The sequence below is a fragment of the Xenopus tropicalis genome, chromosome 2 (genome assembly GCF_000004195.4).
Source record: "Xenopus tropicalis strain Nigerian chromosome 2, UCB_Xtro_10.0, whole genome shotgun sequence".
NCBI classification, from domain to species: domain Eukaryota; kingdom Metazoa; phylum Chordata; class Amphibia; order Anura; family Pipidae; genus Xenopus; species Xenopus tropicalis.
This window is the reverse complement of record NC_030678.2, coordinates 14135970-14149743: the sequence shown is the minus strand read 5'-3', so window position 1 is coordinate 14149743 and position 13774 is coordinate 14135970. Positions and strand designations below refer to the sequence as shown.

At 42.0% G+C, this 13774-nt stretch overlaps 1 protein-coding gene across 5 annotated transcripts in view; it reads right to left on the bottom strand.

Annotated features, from left to right (window-relative positions):
* The window catches only part of itsn1 (intersectin 1), an 82708-nt gene extending 72334 nt beyond the window's left edge, over positions 1 to 10374 (bottom strand). For 3 of the 5 annotated variants that reach the window (XM_002939344.5, XM_004912127.4, XM_004912128.4), the window contains exon 1: positions 10141 to 10374. The gene's annotated coding sequence lies outside the window, so the exon portion shown is untranslated. The remainder of the gene's footprint in view (positions 1 to 10140) is intronic. The other 2 variants (XM_004912129.4, XM_004912130.4) reach the window with 2 other exon arrangements.
* Between the last annotated feature and the right edge of the window lie 3400 nt (positions 10375 to 13774).

The following is a 13774-nucleotide window of genomic DNA, read 5'->3' as shown; positions in this document are numbered from 1 at the left end:
ACTTGGTATTAAACAAATCACGTAAAACTAATCCAAGTGGGGATAGCCACTGCCAGCTGAAAATGCCATAGCTAGATGACAGAGGGAGGCATTTAATTAAGCAGCTTTTATTAGGTATTAAGGAATATATGTGTAAGAGATTGTTTAATACAGACATTGAATGCAGCATTGTGTCATTCTTATTACTCACAGAATGTAATATTCCTAGAAGGCTAAAGAGGCCTATATCAGAGCACAGTAGAGAGTGACCTTGGCTCGTTCTGCAGTTTGTTGCCTATGATTTATCCATATCAGCTGTTTCCCATATAGCAAAATTAATCATGATCCATTTACATCTGGAAAGCAATCAGCCTTGGATTCCACCGCACTGGAATTATGGTACAAGGCCAACTTGGTTTCACACCAGTCACTCAACGGAGAACTCCTACCAGGAGAAAGGAAAAGATGCCTGAAAAATAACCAAGCAAAGCTGACCACACACACAGTTTTCATACAGACTAGATGATTACCATTAAGACTATGAGCCAACCTACCAAGCCATCTAGCTGATATCGGGGTGTGAATAAAGGCACGGAATAAAGCCGCAAGGGTGCAACCAAACCACAGGTTTGAGAACAGGTATGAGAACAGTAAGGCTGATGCCACACGTGGCGTTTTTACGCTGCGTATTTTCTAATTCTCTCGGTGGCTGAAAAACGCACAATATCATCATCCATAGAAATAACTTGAAAAGACTTGAAGGAAACCACACAATGTGTAAATACGCTAGAAAACGCCTTACCACAGATTTTTGAAGCGTTTGCCTTAATACGCCGTTATTTGCACAGCAAGCTATTCCTATGTATACACAAAGGCAGCTGCCAGACCTAGCGGAAATGCGCTGCGTTTTTGACTATTTCGCACTATTAACACCATGGGAAACGGGATTTGCTACGTCACCAGTACTAGGCTGAAAAACGCCATAGTCAGGGGCTGTGTGGCTTGTGCGGCCTTTTTAGGCTGAGAAAATACGCAGCGTAAAAACGCCACGTGTGGCATCAGCCTAAGGCCACCCATGTATATCACCAAACTGTACCAATGAGCATCCCAGATCAATGTCCTCAAATTTAATCCATCTATGAAAAGCTTAAGCCTAGGAGAATGTTCAAAGCAGAATGGGCCAAAACCTGCAATATCTTGCGATATAGAGTGAATTTAGGATAATTTGGCAACCTCGCCAAGCGAGCGGATATTCTTCCGGTATCCCCACCTACGGGGGCTAATTCGGTAGTTTGGCCCTGGGGAACACTGAAATAGGCGCATTTCAGGCCAGATGTTGGTCAGGCAGGCCCGTCATTTGTGCCCCTACACGGGGCAATAAGCTGCTGAATCGGTCTAAGGGACCGGTATCGGCAGCTACAATTGGCCCGTGTATGGCCACCTATAGACTTGTCCCTTGACAATAGGCTGCTGATCCCTATTAATATGCTGATGATCCCCCCAATGGCACTCCTATAAGAGGTGTGGATTGGAGACTGGGTGAAACAAATCAAAACAGAAGAGCTTAGAATTGATCTGGCAGAGTTACATGGAGTTATACTCCATTTTGAAAACGTCACAAAAAATGCTGTTAAAATATTGTTTATAAGACAAATCCACAAAAGTGTTTGTAAACTGTCTTTCTTTCATCAAACACTGAAAAGTGGTGGTTGAGTTGGAATTTAGGCAAATTTCTGTTTGGCGTAAAACACTTTCTCCATATTCAGTTTTACCACCACTTTTACTCCAAATAAAAGGGCTCTCTCCAGTTTTGTGAATTCCCCAAAGTATTACAGGCATATTATTATTATTATAATCAATTACAGAGCACCAATAGATTCTGTACATGAGCACAACAACACGAGGGCTCTGAGCACAAGAGCTTACAATCTAAGGGACACACCTGTGTGTAATAGTTGGTGGCTAATTTCTCCTGCAATATCACAGCTGAATAATCACAATAGTAAGTGAATTGGAGCCATAAAACCTGAATGTGAAAACCTCTCACAGCTGTTCAGAGACAGAACCCACATCGATCTGTTTAATTAAGAACATTCTTTCTGTTTAGACACTTCTTGTGTGCACTGGCTACACTAGGCTCCCGAATGGACAACATTAATGTTTGGGAAAAACAAAGCAGTGTATATTGTTGGCAACAGGAATTGACCAGTGCCCACCAGTACCCTGGTGTCTGCTTGGGACACGAATTTAAATGAAAGCCTGAACAGAATATTAAAGGGGAACTAAATTCTCTATCGCCTTTTACCCAGTAGTGCCCCAGCGCAGTACCAATCCACAATCGCATCGATGAGTCTCCAAAAAAAAAAAACCCTTTTCCCCCATACCTGCAGGCAGTGAGACAGGTGGCTGTTATGTTAGGCTACGCCACCCCTGGCTGAGGTTCCCCGACCGCTAACCAAGAGCGCAGATACTGGAAACTTTCGTTTATTGGACCTGATTGCCTGTCAGTGCACATAATACTGCTCAGAGATAAGCATCATGGAACCTGCGAATGAAACTGATGCAGCCAACCAAGGCATCGCCCACCCTGCTATACCGCTCTGTATTTGGCCAGAAGGTAAAGGAAAACATATGGTAAAAATTCCACTGCCTAAATAATGTTAAAAAGTAAATTTCCCTTTTATTTTTTCATAGCATATTTGTTAAGAATAAGATACACAGCAAATAATGTACTCCCTATTGTAAAATATAACAATATCATATGTCACCAAGGAGTTCTATTACCATATAATGCTTTTATATAGGTCATGGAACTCCAAGGTGACTTATAGTATCTAATATTTTACAACAAGGGGTACTTTATTTGTTATAATACACAAGTTTCAACAAGTCATTTCACACAAATTATATCACTGAGCATCAATTATGACTGATGAGATCACTAAGCATCATTTATAAGAATCTAATTGACAGGATATTCATGGCTCGTGTATTATAACAATAGCCCACACAGGTAACCTCAGAAAAATAAAACATCCTGAGACATTAGATATATACCCCCTACATGATAAAGGAACTACGTTTGCTCAGGAACAGTAACCTATAACAACCAATAAGATGTTTGCTTTTAAACAGGTGACCAGTAAATGCAACCTGTTGATTGGTTGCTATAGGTTACTGCACATGGGCAAACTTAGTGCCTTTTATTACATAACCCCAATAGCACCCACAAGGAACCTCAGAGAAATAAAGCATCCCGAAACATCCCTATTAATATTAAATAACTGGGGCTTCATTTATCAACAACTTATCTGCCCGTGTAAGGGCAGAAACGAGCGGGCTGGCCGACCGATATCTGGCCTGAAATTGGCCAGATATCGATCGGCCAGGTTAAAAGATTCAGTCGGATCGGCTCGTTGATGCGGTCCCCGAACCGACTGCCCCATTGCCGCCTAAATAATATATTTTTTTTAACTTCAAGCTCCCCGATATCACCCACCCGTAGGTTAAGATCTGCTTGTTTGGCAAGGTCAACAAGCAAGCGGATCTTCTCCCGATATGCCTACCTACGGGTGGGTGATATCAGGCTAATTCTAATTCCCTAGGGTCAAATGAACGCATAAAACGATGGGCATAGGCGCTGTCAGATCGGGGGCTGCATCAATGAGCCAATGAGGTCCCCAATCCAATGGAAAAATCAAACTTGCCCGATCAAGAGCTGGCCAATTTTAGGCCAGATGTCAGACGAGGAAGCCCAACGGTGGTGCCTATCCACCAGCAGATAAGCTGCCGCATCAGTCTAAAGGACCAATATCGGCAGCTGAAATGAAATCAGCCCGTGTATGGGCACCTATAGTCAATACATCCAGTTAACAAGAAGGGATAAGCTATCAGAGATGCAATCTCAGCAAACATTTTTTAACCTGCATTCTTGGTGTGCAATTAGACTGAGGTAGCTCAATATTTCAAAAGAGAAGAATTTATATTGGTTTTACTCAGTATGTTACATGCTACAGACTTAAGCTGGCCATACACGTGGCGATCTGACCACCGGTCGCACGAAACATCGTCAGATGCGCCACACACCATTCAGGGCTGAATCGGCAGGTAAGGAGGTAGAAACAATAGGATTTCTACCTCCTTCTGCCGATTCAGCACTGAAGGGAGATTTTGATCAGGCGCCTTCTATGGCGCCCGATCAAAATTTTCTAACCTGGCCGATCGGCGAGTCAGCCGATATCAGCAGCTTCCTGCGATATCGGTCGACTTGCCGACATGCCATACACGCACCAAATATCGTACGAAACGAGGCTTCGTACGATAGTATCGGTGCGTGTATGGCCAGCTTTAGGGGGCCATACACGTAATGATTTGCTCGTTTGGCAAGGCCGCCAAATGAGGAAATCTTTCCCCTGATATGCCCACCTTGGGCTAAATGATTGCTTTGCAATGAATAAAAAAGGAAAAGTGGGAGCGAGAACTGCATCAATGAGCAGATGCGGCCCCTGATCCAACGAAAAATGTTTGCCCAGGTATCAGTCGGGGAAGCCTGTCAGAGGGTCCCATACATGGGCAGATAAGCCGGACCGAATTAGCCCGATATCGCCCACCCGTAGGTGGGGATATCAAGAGAAGATCTGCTCGCTTGGCAACCTAGCCAAGCAAGTGAATCTTACAGTGTATGGCTACCTTACGTCTGTAAAGGTTACAAATAGAAGCTGTAATTGCCATACTCTAGAAATGGAGACATAATACTGCTAAAGATGAATCAGTAGTGTATATGCTTGCTGCTGCAATGAAGCCAGAATTCCCCCCATACATGGAATGTTGCTCTGCAACTACAGGCTGATCCGTTGCTGTCCCTGCCACACATGTTTGTGCCTCCTAAGAGCAGTAACAAGGAAGAAGCTTCCCCAAGGCTGATAAAAATCTCTAACATTTCTGTGGGTGTTAAAACATGCTATTTCATAGGCCCTTCTGTTTCTTAGAAATATATCCAACCCATAACTCATGTTTAGCTACAGGTGTTTCAAATACGGGGAAATTTCCCCATAAACAAAGAGCACAGCACCTACTATGGATGGTAATGGACTACTATGGTGCAATCTTTGTCAATCTTAATTTTATCATGTTTGATGTATGTTTGCACTATTGTACACTGTTGTGAACAAGTTGTGATAATCAGCAAGAGCGTTAGGAGCTACTTAGTAGCAGCTACTTGTCACAGGTACTAAGCACCAGAAAATACCTGCTAATACTTAGAATTGCCTCTGCTAAAACACACAGACAATTACCAGTTAATATCAGCATTGTCTATTTTTGTAGCCATGACAAGTAGCTGCTAATAGTTATTTGTCTTCACCCTTAGGGCTGTGGCACACGTGGAGATTAGTCTTGAGATGCCATACGCGTCGCTTAAGTTACTTAAAGTCACTCGAAGTTTCCTTGTGAAGCAACTTCGGGAAACAGAAGCGACGCATATGCCATCCCACCGGAGATTTACATTCTTGCTGGTGGGATGGCATTGCGGGGAGATTAGTTGCTCCCAGTAACAAAGATTTATAGCAGGGCGACTAATCTCGCAGTGTGCCATTGCCCTTAGATGCAAAAAGTGAAACTACCTGGGATACCATACCTCCACTGATGGAGAGTCCAATGGTGTAAAACGCGTTAGGAGGGAGGAGCTCAGAGACCATGGAGCACCAAGGTAGAGACCTGCATCAGGTTGGGTACCTGCAGGATACCCAAAAAGTGTTCGGAACTCGTCCAGAATCGAGTTATGTCGACACTTGAGGTCAACGCAACTCCTTCTGCTGGAGCAGGTCAGGCTTAGGGCAAGCAGGTACAGGTTGGGTGCGGGCCTGAAACAAACAGACCCGGCAGGTCTTTACACTAAGGCACCTCTGTCCATTTGGTCTGGTCAATTTTTTTACATTTTGGATACATTGATGATTTTTTTGTGCACCAAATAATCGTTTCACGTGTGACCCTACTACCTGCATTACAACATGGTTTATTCAGGGTCTGGGGCAGTATTCACAAGTGTATCAGCTGGATTATTCTGAAGTACTTGTTACAACTGATTGTTGCAAATCCCACAAAGCAGTAGATGTTTTTCTTAGTCCAGTATAGTTAGTTTTGTTATAGTTCAGAGAGTTATATTGTCATGTAAATATTATTAACTCAAGTTTATAGCTAGGGCTATTATAAAGGGGAGATCTGCCTGTTTAATAAGCACTTCATGCTTGTTCCAGAACACACCTAAAGGCATAATGTAAATTCATTTATACATTCTACCTCTGGTCTGGTTTACCTTTAAATTAATTTTTAGTATGATTCAGACAGTGATATTCTGAGACAATCTGCAACTTTTTTTTTTTTAATTATTTAGTTAGCTTCTCAGTAAACCTCCAATCTGGAATGTCAGCAGCTATCTAGTAAAATTTACCCTAGCAACCAGGCAGTGGAAAACTGGAAGATGACTACGGGAGAGACTAAATCGAAAGATAAGTAATTCAAATACTAAGGGGGAGATTTACTACTCCATGAACGGTCTGAAGGTGTCCGAATGCGTTTTTTCGTAATGATCGGTATTTTTGCACCTTTTTTGTATGTCCCACGATTTTTTTGTCGCCATTGCGACTTTTTCGTATATTTTCTGCGACTTTTTCGTCGCCATTGTGAAAAAAATCGGATTGTTTTTTCCGCCGTTTACTATCTCTCAATATGAAAAAATCACGATGGCGATGAAAAAGTCGCAACAATTACGATAAAGTTGTGACGGCGACGAAAAAGTCGGATTTGTGGATTAGTAAATCTGCCTGATTTTTAGAAGTGTACTTACGAAATGGTCAGTTCTAACCTTCACCCATTGATAAAAACGTTTTTTTTTTAAAAAATGCCATAGGAATGAGAACATGGGTGAGTTTTTATAAAACTCACCCATAAATCAGATAAATCTGTTGCTTACTTTTAATGTAAACTACCCCTTTAAAGAGGCAGCATGCCCCCTTGTTCAACATTGGTGATATTAATAGGGCTTGTGCTGAACATAAGTTTTGCCTATTGGTTTAACCATGAAAAATCTATGTTTTCTTGTTATTTCTTCAGTTAAACCAGGGATCCCCAAGCTTTCTTACTCATGAATCACAGTCAAATATAAAAAGACTTGGAGAGCAACACAAGCACCATAAAAGTTCATGGAGGAGCCAAATAAGGGCTGTGATTGGCTATTAGGGGCCTCTATGCACCCTATCAGCTTACAGGGGCTTTATTTGGTAGGAAATCTTGTTTTTATTCAACCAAAACTTGCCCCCAAGTCAGGAATTCAAAAATAACTCCCTGGTTTGGGGGCACTGAGAGCAACACCCAAGGGGTTGGGGAGCAACAGGAAAATGGGAGCAGCTTGTATACTGAATCTAATTATCTACCTTGCAAACTCCCTGTTTCCGCGTAAAAAAAAAAAATTACAACAAAAAACAGTTTTTCATGATGTAAACAATAGGCTAAAAGTACAATAAGCACAAGCTCTGTTCATTGCACTTATGTTGAACAAGAGGGTATACTGCCCCTTTATGATATTGTGGTAAACTACAATCTGTCCCAGACTGCGGGTATCTAAAGCGATAACCAGCTGAAGTAAAAACTCATCACATTCTAAAAACAGGAAAAACCCATCACACTCTAATAACAGGATGCAACTTACATGTTTTTATCTGTCCCTGACGATTGGCAAAAGGTCGGAACACGAATGGTTAGTAGCGAGACTATTTCGAAATACGACCGTACAATGATCTCTAATGTTGGTAGTACACCAAATTACTCAGCACAGCCAACAGCAATGAAAGGACAAGCAATGAATGAATAGGAGTACAAGCCAGAATAGGGTGGGTCGTTCCTCACAGAGGATCCCTTCATAGGGAGAATGAGAAAGTGTACGAAGCCCAGATACCACGATTGCTCTGAAACATTAGCTGCTTGCGTCATGTCTCCTAATCCAGCGCTGCACGTTATCACTAGGAAGGAGGCAATATAAAAACCTGCCAAAGCTGTGATGGGAGCGGTGACCTACAAACATGGGGGGGTGGGGTCACTGTGTAAGGGGGTGAGACTTCCCATATAGCCAAGCCTTTTCATCATTTATCAAACATTAGAGCTTCCACAACAGTGAGGAAAAACTAGCACAAGTGCCCCCCAACCTGCTCACAAGAGCTTACACTCTAGAGCACAGAAATTCCCCTAGGGCTAACCATCTAGGTGCAAGTACAGGTATGGGACCTGCTATCCAGAATGCTCAGGACCTGGGGTTTTGCGGATAAGGGATCTTTCCATAATTTGGATCTCCGTAACTTAAATCTCCTAAACATCATTTAAATATTGAATAAACCCAATAGGGCTGTTCTGCCCCAATAAGGGGTAATTATATCTTAGTTGGGATCAAGTACAGGTACTGTTTTATTATTACAGAGAAAAGGGAATCATTTAACCATTAAATAAACCCAATAGGGCTGTTCTGCCTCAATAAGGGGTAAATATATCTTAGTTGGGATCAAGTACAGGTACTGTTTTATTATTACAGAGAAAAGGGAATCATTTAACCATTAAATAAACCCAATAGGGCTGTTCTGCCCCCAATAAGGGGTAATTATATCTTAGTTGGGATCAAGTACAGGTACTGTTTTATTATTACAGAGAAAAGGGAATCATTTAACCATTAAATAAACCCAATAGGGCTGTTCTGCCCCAATAAGGGGTAATTATATCTTAGTTGGGATCAAGTACAGGTACTGTTTTATTATTACAGAGAAAAGGGAATCATTTAACCATTAAATAAACCCAATAGGGCTGTTCTGCCCCCAATAAGGGGTAATTATATCTTAGTTGGGATCAAGTACAGGTACTGTTTTATTATTACAGAGAAAAGGGAATCATTTAACCATTAAATAAACCCAATAGGGCTGTTCTGCCCCCAATAAGGGGTAAATATATCTTAGTTGGGATCAAGTACAGGTACTGTTTTATTATTACAGAGAAAAGGGAAATCATTTATAAAAATTAGAATTATTTGTTTATAATGGAGTATATGGGCAATGGCCTTTCCATAATTTGGAACTTTCTGGATAACAGGTTTCCGGATAAGGGATCCCATACCTGTACATTGGCTGAAAATCAAAGTGCTGAGACTAAATGACACCTTAGAAGGCAACAGATTCCTAAAAAATGAATACCTGGGAAACGCACTTCAAACAGAAATTGGACCGCCCTTACCAGGAGGAAGGATAGATAGATATAGATCATTTTTACATTACAATTCATGATAAATATGGCACTGCTACTTAATTTAAATTCCATCTAAAATCCAAATAATAATGACAAACTGAAATTTAGGAAACACATATTTTTAGCTATAATGCCTATTGCCCTGATCCTGTATACATACATACATAGCAGTAAGCCATATTTGTTCAGAGAGGTGCCCCTCTATATGACGGTTTATATATACAAAGAAAACCATGGGGTCTCAATGCCTATGTAAGTCAATGTACTGGCCCCCTATAGAAGCATTACAAGGACCTTGGGTCAATAAAATGTGTTTATATCTTTTGTAGTTATTATTAGTTGAAGAATATGCAGTTGTAAGTAGGTTTCCACTTTATGTTAAAGCTCAAAGTTTTGAGTAAATGTAATTGCTTTTCAGGCAACATTTATGTGTTTAGCCTTGACTTGTGAAACAGTGTTGCAATGTCACATCTGCCCAGGGTTCTGCTACATTGTTTCAGGAGTCAGAAACACAAGGCATATAGACAGAAGGATGCTGCTGTTGGTAGCAGATACATTGTATTAATGAATTGGTAGATGGCTATGCCATTCTCCCTTGGGTGGAGCCCCCCAGCCAGCACTGCTTGTCTCCCTAGAGTGCTCCCCTATGTTGGTTTATTCCATTGCAGGACATCAGCATGGGGAAATCACTGACATACAGAATTGCAAGCATTGCCATGTAATTAACTGAATCCCCAAATCCCATGTTGGCCGCCCAACTCCATATCCCTCAGCCATTTGCCGAGCCATTGGTGGCTGCAGCTGTTCCACCCCGCACATAATCCAGGCAAAGCATTAATCATATTTAATGGTGATAATAATGCGCCCCGGCACAGCTCTCACCTCATAGCGGTCCTCCACCCTCTCCTCTGCCACAGGGATTAGCACCGGCTATGTCCAATACGGCTCCCCTCTCAGACAGCTCGGCTGTATGGCAACATGCCCTCTGCTTCAGCGCCCCTCCTCCCCTTACTACTCTCCCAATGCCCGTGTCCGTACGACTCTCCCCTTGTGCCTGTAGTACAGTGCGGATCCCCTCACCCCGCACCGCCGTCCCCTCCCACCAATACTACGCACCCACACCACCAACCCGCTTTCTGACGTCACGCGGTGCCGGCCCAATCAAAAACAAGGAAAGACACGCCTATTCTGTAGCTTCAACCAATAGTATGCCGCGTTCTTTTTCTCCCTGCCATTCAATGGGTGTGGTGTCGTCATCACGCCAGCGAACTCCTCACATGACTCACACCGCTGGTGTCTACGGCGGCCATTAGCCTTGAGGGCGCTAACACTTAAACCTTTATGTGAGGGGTAAAGCATAGCATGTGACAAAGACAGATTGGAAACATTAATCCAGAGATAGGGTTGGGCAGAAAGGACGTTATAAGGAGCTTCCAGCCTCGGGAAGGCTATAGATACATGTCTATGAAGATTTTCATTCATCCAGGTCATGGTATATCTAGTATAAATAAATTTGAAGCAACTGAGAACTAAACAAGTCCAGTTGCTTCAAATTTATTTATGCTATAGATACATATTACCTATTCTTTAGTTGAGCAACTGTGGATTATGCAGGGTGCGATTGATTCATTTATGTAAACCACTTTGCTCAGACACAGATAAGGGTAAAGACACACGGAGATACTTAGTAGCAGCTACTAAACTCCAGAAAATACCCTGCCATAGACAATACTGAGAATTGCCTCTGCTAAAACACATGTAGAGACAATTATCAGTAAATGATCAGCATTGTCTGTTTTAGTAGCCGTGACAAGTAGCTGCTACTAGTAGCTCCGTGTGTCTTTGCCCTAAAGGGGCCCAAGACATTTTGCATTTTTACCCTTCACTCAGGAGCTTTGCACTGACTATGAAAGCAATACTTCAGCAATAAGGTTTCAAAGAGCTTTATTGAAACCAAGTTCATAGTAAATTCATAATTAACATTTGTTTCACAGAACATAAAAACATAAAATCATGAATCACAACACAGTTTTTATAAAAAGATACAGAGTACAATAAAAAAAAATACTTCAGAAATAAGGGATACAGAAAGAATGCGTTAGATTGGCAAGACAGATGTTGAGGTTAATATGCCAGGCCTTAAGATGGCTGCCGTAGCTATGCGTCACATGACAATGATGCGGGGGGACTCTGCAGAAGGGGCGCTGCTGAGCAGGGTCAGGGTGGGTTGTGCCGTCTGGCTCTGATTCTCCTCTGTTCCATAGATCCCAGGCGCAGGGAGAATTGGGGGGATCTTATAGCGTAGGGGTGTTAGGTTGAATAATGGAATGAAGGCGTTGTGGAAGGATGTTGGCTGTGTGAACATTATAAGGTCAGGGCAAGAAAGCTGTGTTCTGTGAGTAACAGGCCTGTACAGAATCACAGACTCATGATAGGCATTATGGGGATTGGACTCTTGGCTGGAAAATGCCTGGATACCCCTACGTTGTTTAATGGTACAGCTTAACAATAGAGGGAATAGCGAGGGTCAGAAAGACCACTTTTTAAAAGCAAATGCATTTAGAAATATGTCTGTCACTAAAAAGTTTACATTTTTGTATATTGGAAAGTTGTTCGGAATTCCTTTTTGTATTTGGGTGATTTTCCCCTTTAACCATTTATCTGCCATAGATCATTCACAAATACCTGACCTCAAGTACTGGACCACCAACACCATAAAACATATATTTCCAGGTTTTGTTCTGTTTTAAGTAGGTAATTCCTATTATTGTTATTGGGGTTCCTACCATCTGCACAACAAAACTATCCATCTTTATTAACAACTTGTTAGTCCTGCTGAATCCATTCCCCTGAGAACTTATTCTTCCCATGTGTGGGCTGTTTAAAACTGCCATCTTGGCCCATTTAGACTGAGTTGGCAGCTTACTGTCATGTGGCCAGCTTTACAGTTATATGGGGGAATGTAATATAGGTCACAATGCAAGGCACTAGGGCCAAAAGATCAAATTAAGATGGCAGGTATATGGGCCATCAGTCCGAGGACTGCATCAATGAACCAATGGGGTCCCTGATCCGATGGGAAAATCAAACCTGCACTATTGAGAACTGGCCAATTTTAGGCCAGATAATCGATCAGATAGGTCCATCGGGGGTGCCCATACATGAGCAGATAAGCTGCCGAATCGGTCTGAAGGACCCAAATCATCAGCCTGGGGTAGCTGTGAACCTGTGATTCTCTTCCTTCTCTCGTCTGTCCTTGAAATCCCGGAGCGAGCACATGCCCAGTAGAGAGGAAAGCCATATTTTTTTTCTAACGTTCAGCTTTAGACTCTACTGTGCAAGTGGCGCAAAGTCAGAGTCTAAGCTTTCAGAAGGAGCCAGCACTACACATTAGAACTGCTTTCAGCTAACCTATTGTTTCTCCTACTCCCATGTAACTGGAGGAGTCCCAAGCCGGACTTGGATTTCTTACTATTGAGTGCTATTCAGAATATCTACTGGGAGCTGCTATCTTGCTCCCTTCCCATTGTTCTGCTGATCAGCTGCTGGGGTTGAGGGGGGGATATCACTTCAACTTGCAGCGCAGCAGTAAAGTGTGACTGAAGTTTATCAGACCACAGGTTACATGGCTGTGGCACCCTGGGAAATGAAGAATATGGCTAGCCCCATGGGAAAAACCGATTACAATGCAGGATTCTGCTGGAGAAGCTCTATTAACTGATGGTTTGGAAGAAAATAGGTTTTCCCATGACAATATTTCTTTAAGGGTGCTCAGTGTAAAAAATTATTAAAGAACCAAACAGAAAAGTTTACCTATTGCAGCACTCCTTTTAACCATCACCATTAAAACGTAACATTTATTGATATAATAAAACCTTATTAGTTTTAAAGCCACTTAAAATACACACCCTGCTTTACCAAGAGCTGTTATAAGGTCATATTGGGAACTTTGTTGCGACATACAAATATAAACAATGTTGCCCGCTTATCACTTATGGTGTATTGTGATGAAATGTTCCCTGGGGTATGCTTATGGCTCAGCTGTATATTGTTGGTTGTAACCCCTCGTGAACCAAATAGGGAGATTTCAGATTAAGGGGGTTATATAATAAAAGTCACTAAGTTTGCCCAGGAGCAATAACCCATAGCAGCTAATCAGTAGGAAGCATTTACTGCTCACCTGTTTAAAAGCAGTCAACTTATTGGTTGCTATTGGTTACTGCTCCTGGGGTTTATTACATATGGGGGTAAGAGAGGACTCTCTCTTACAATCAATTTACTCCTCAGGAAGACAAAGGCATCACTGTGCCTCCTATCACATCATGACTTATTACCTTACGACGGTTTTCAACAACGTGGCATACACCAACATTCTATGTGTAGCCTTTAATATTGTAATCAAATCAAGAAGTGCGCAATTCCTATTTAGTATTTACACCTTCATTTCCTTAGGACAATCATGTTACCGGGATCAGCACATATCACACTGGGGTTCTTGTCTAAAGGTGGACATAAG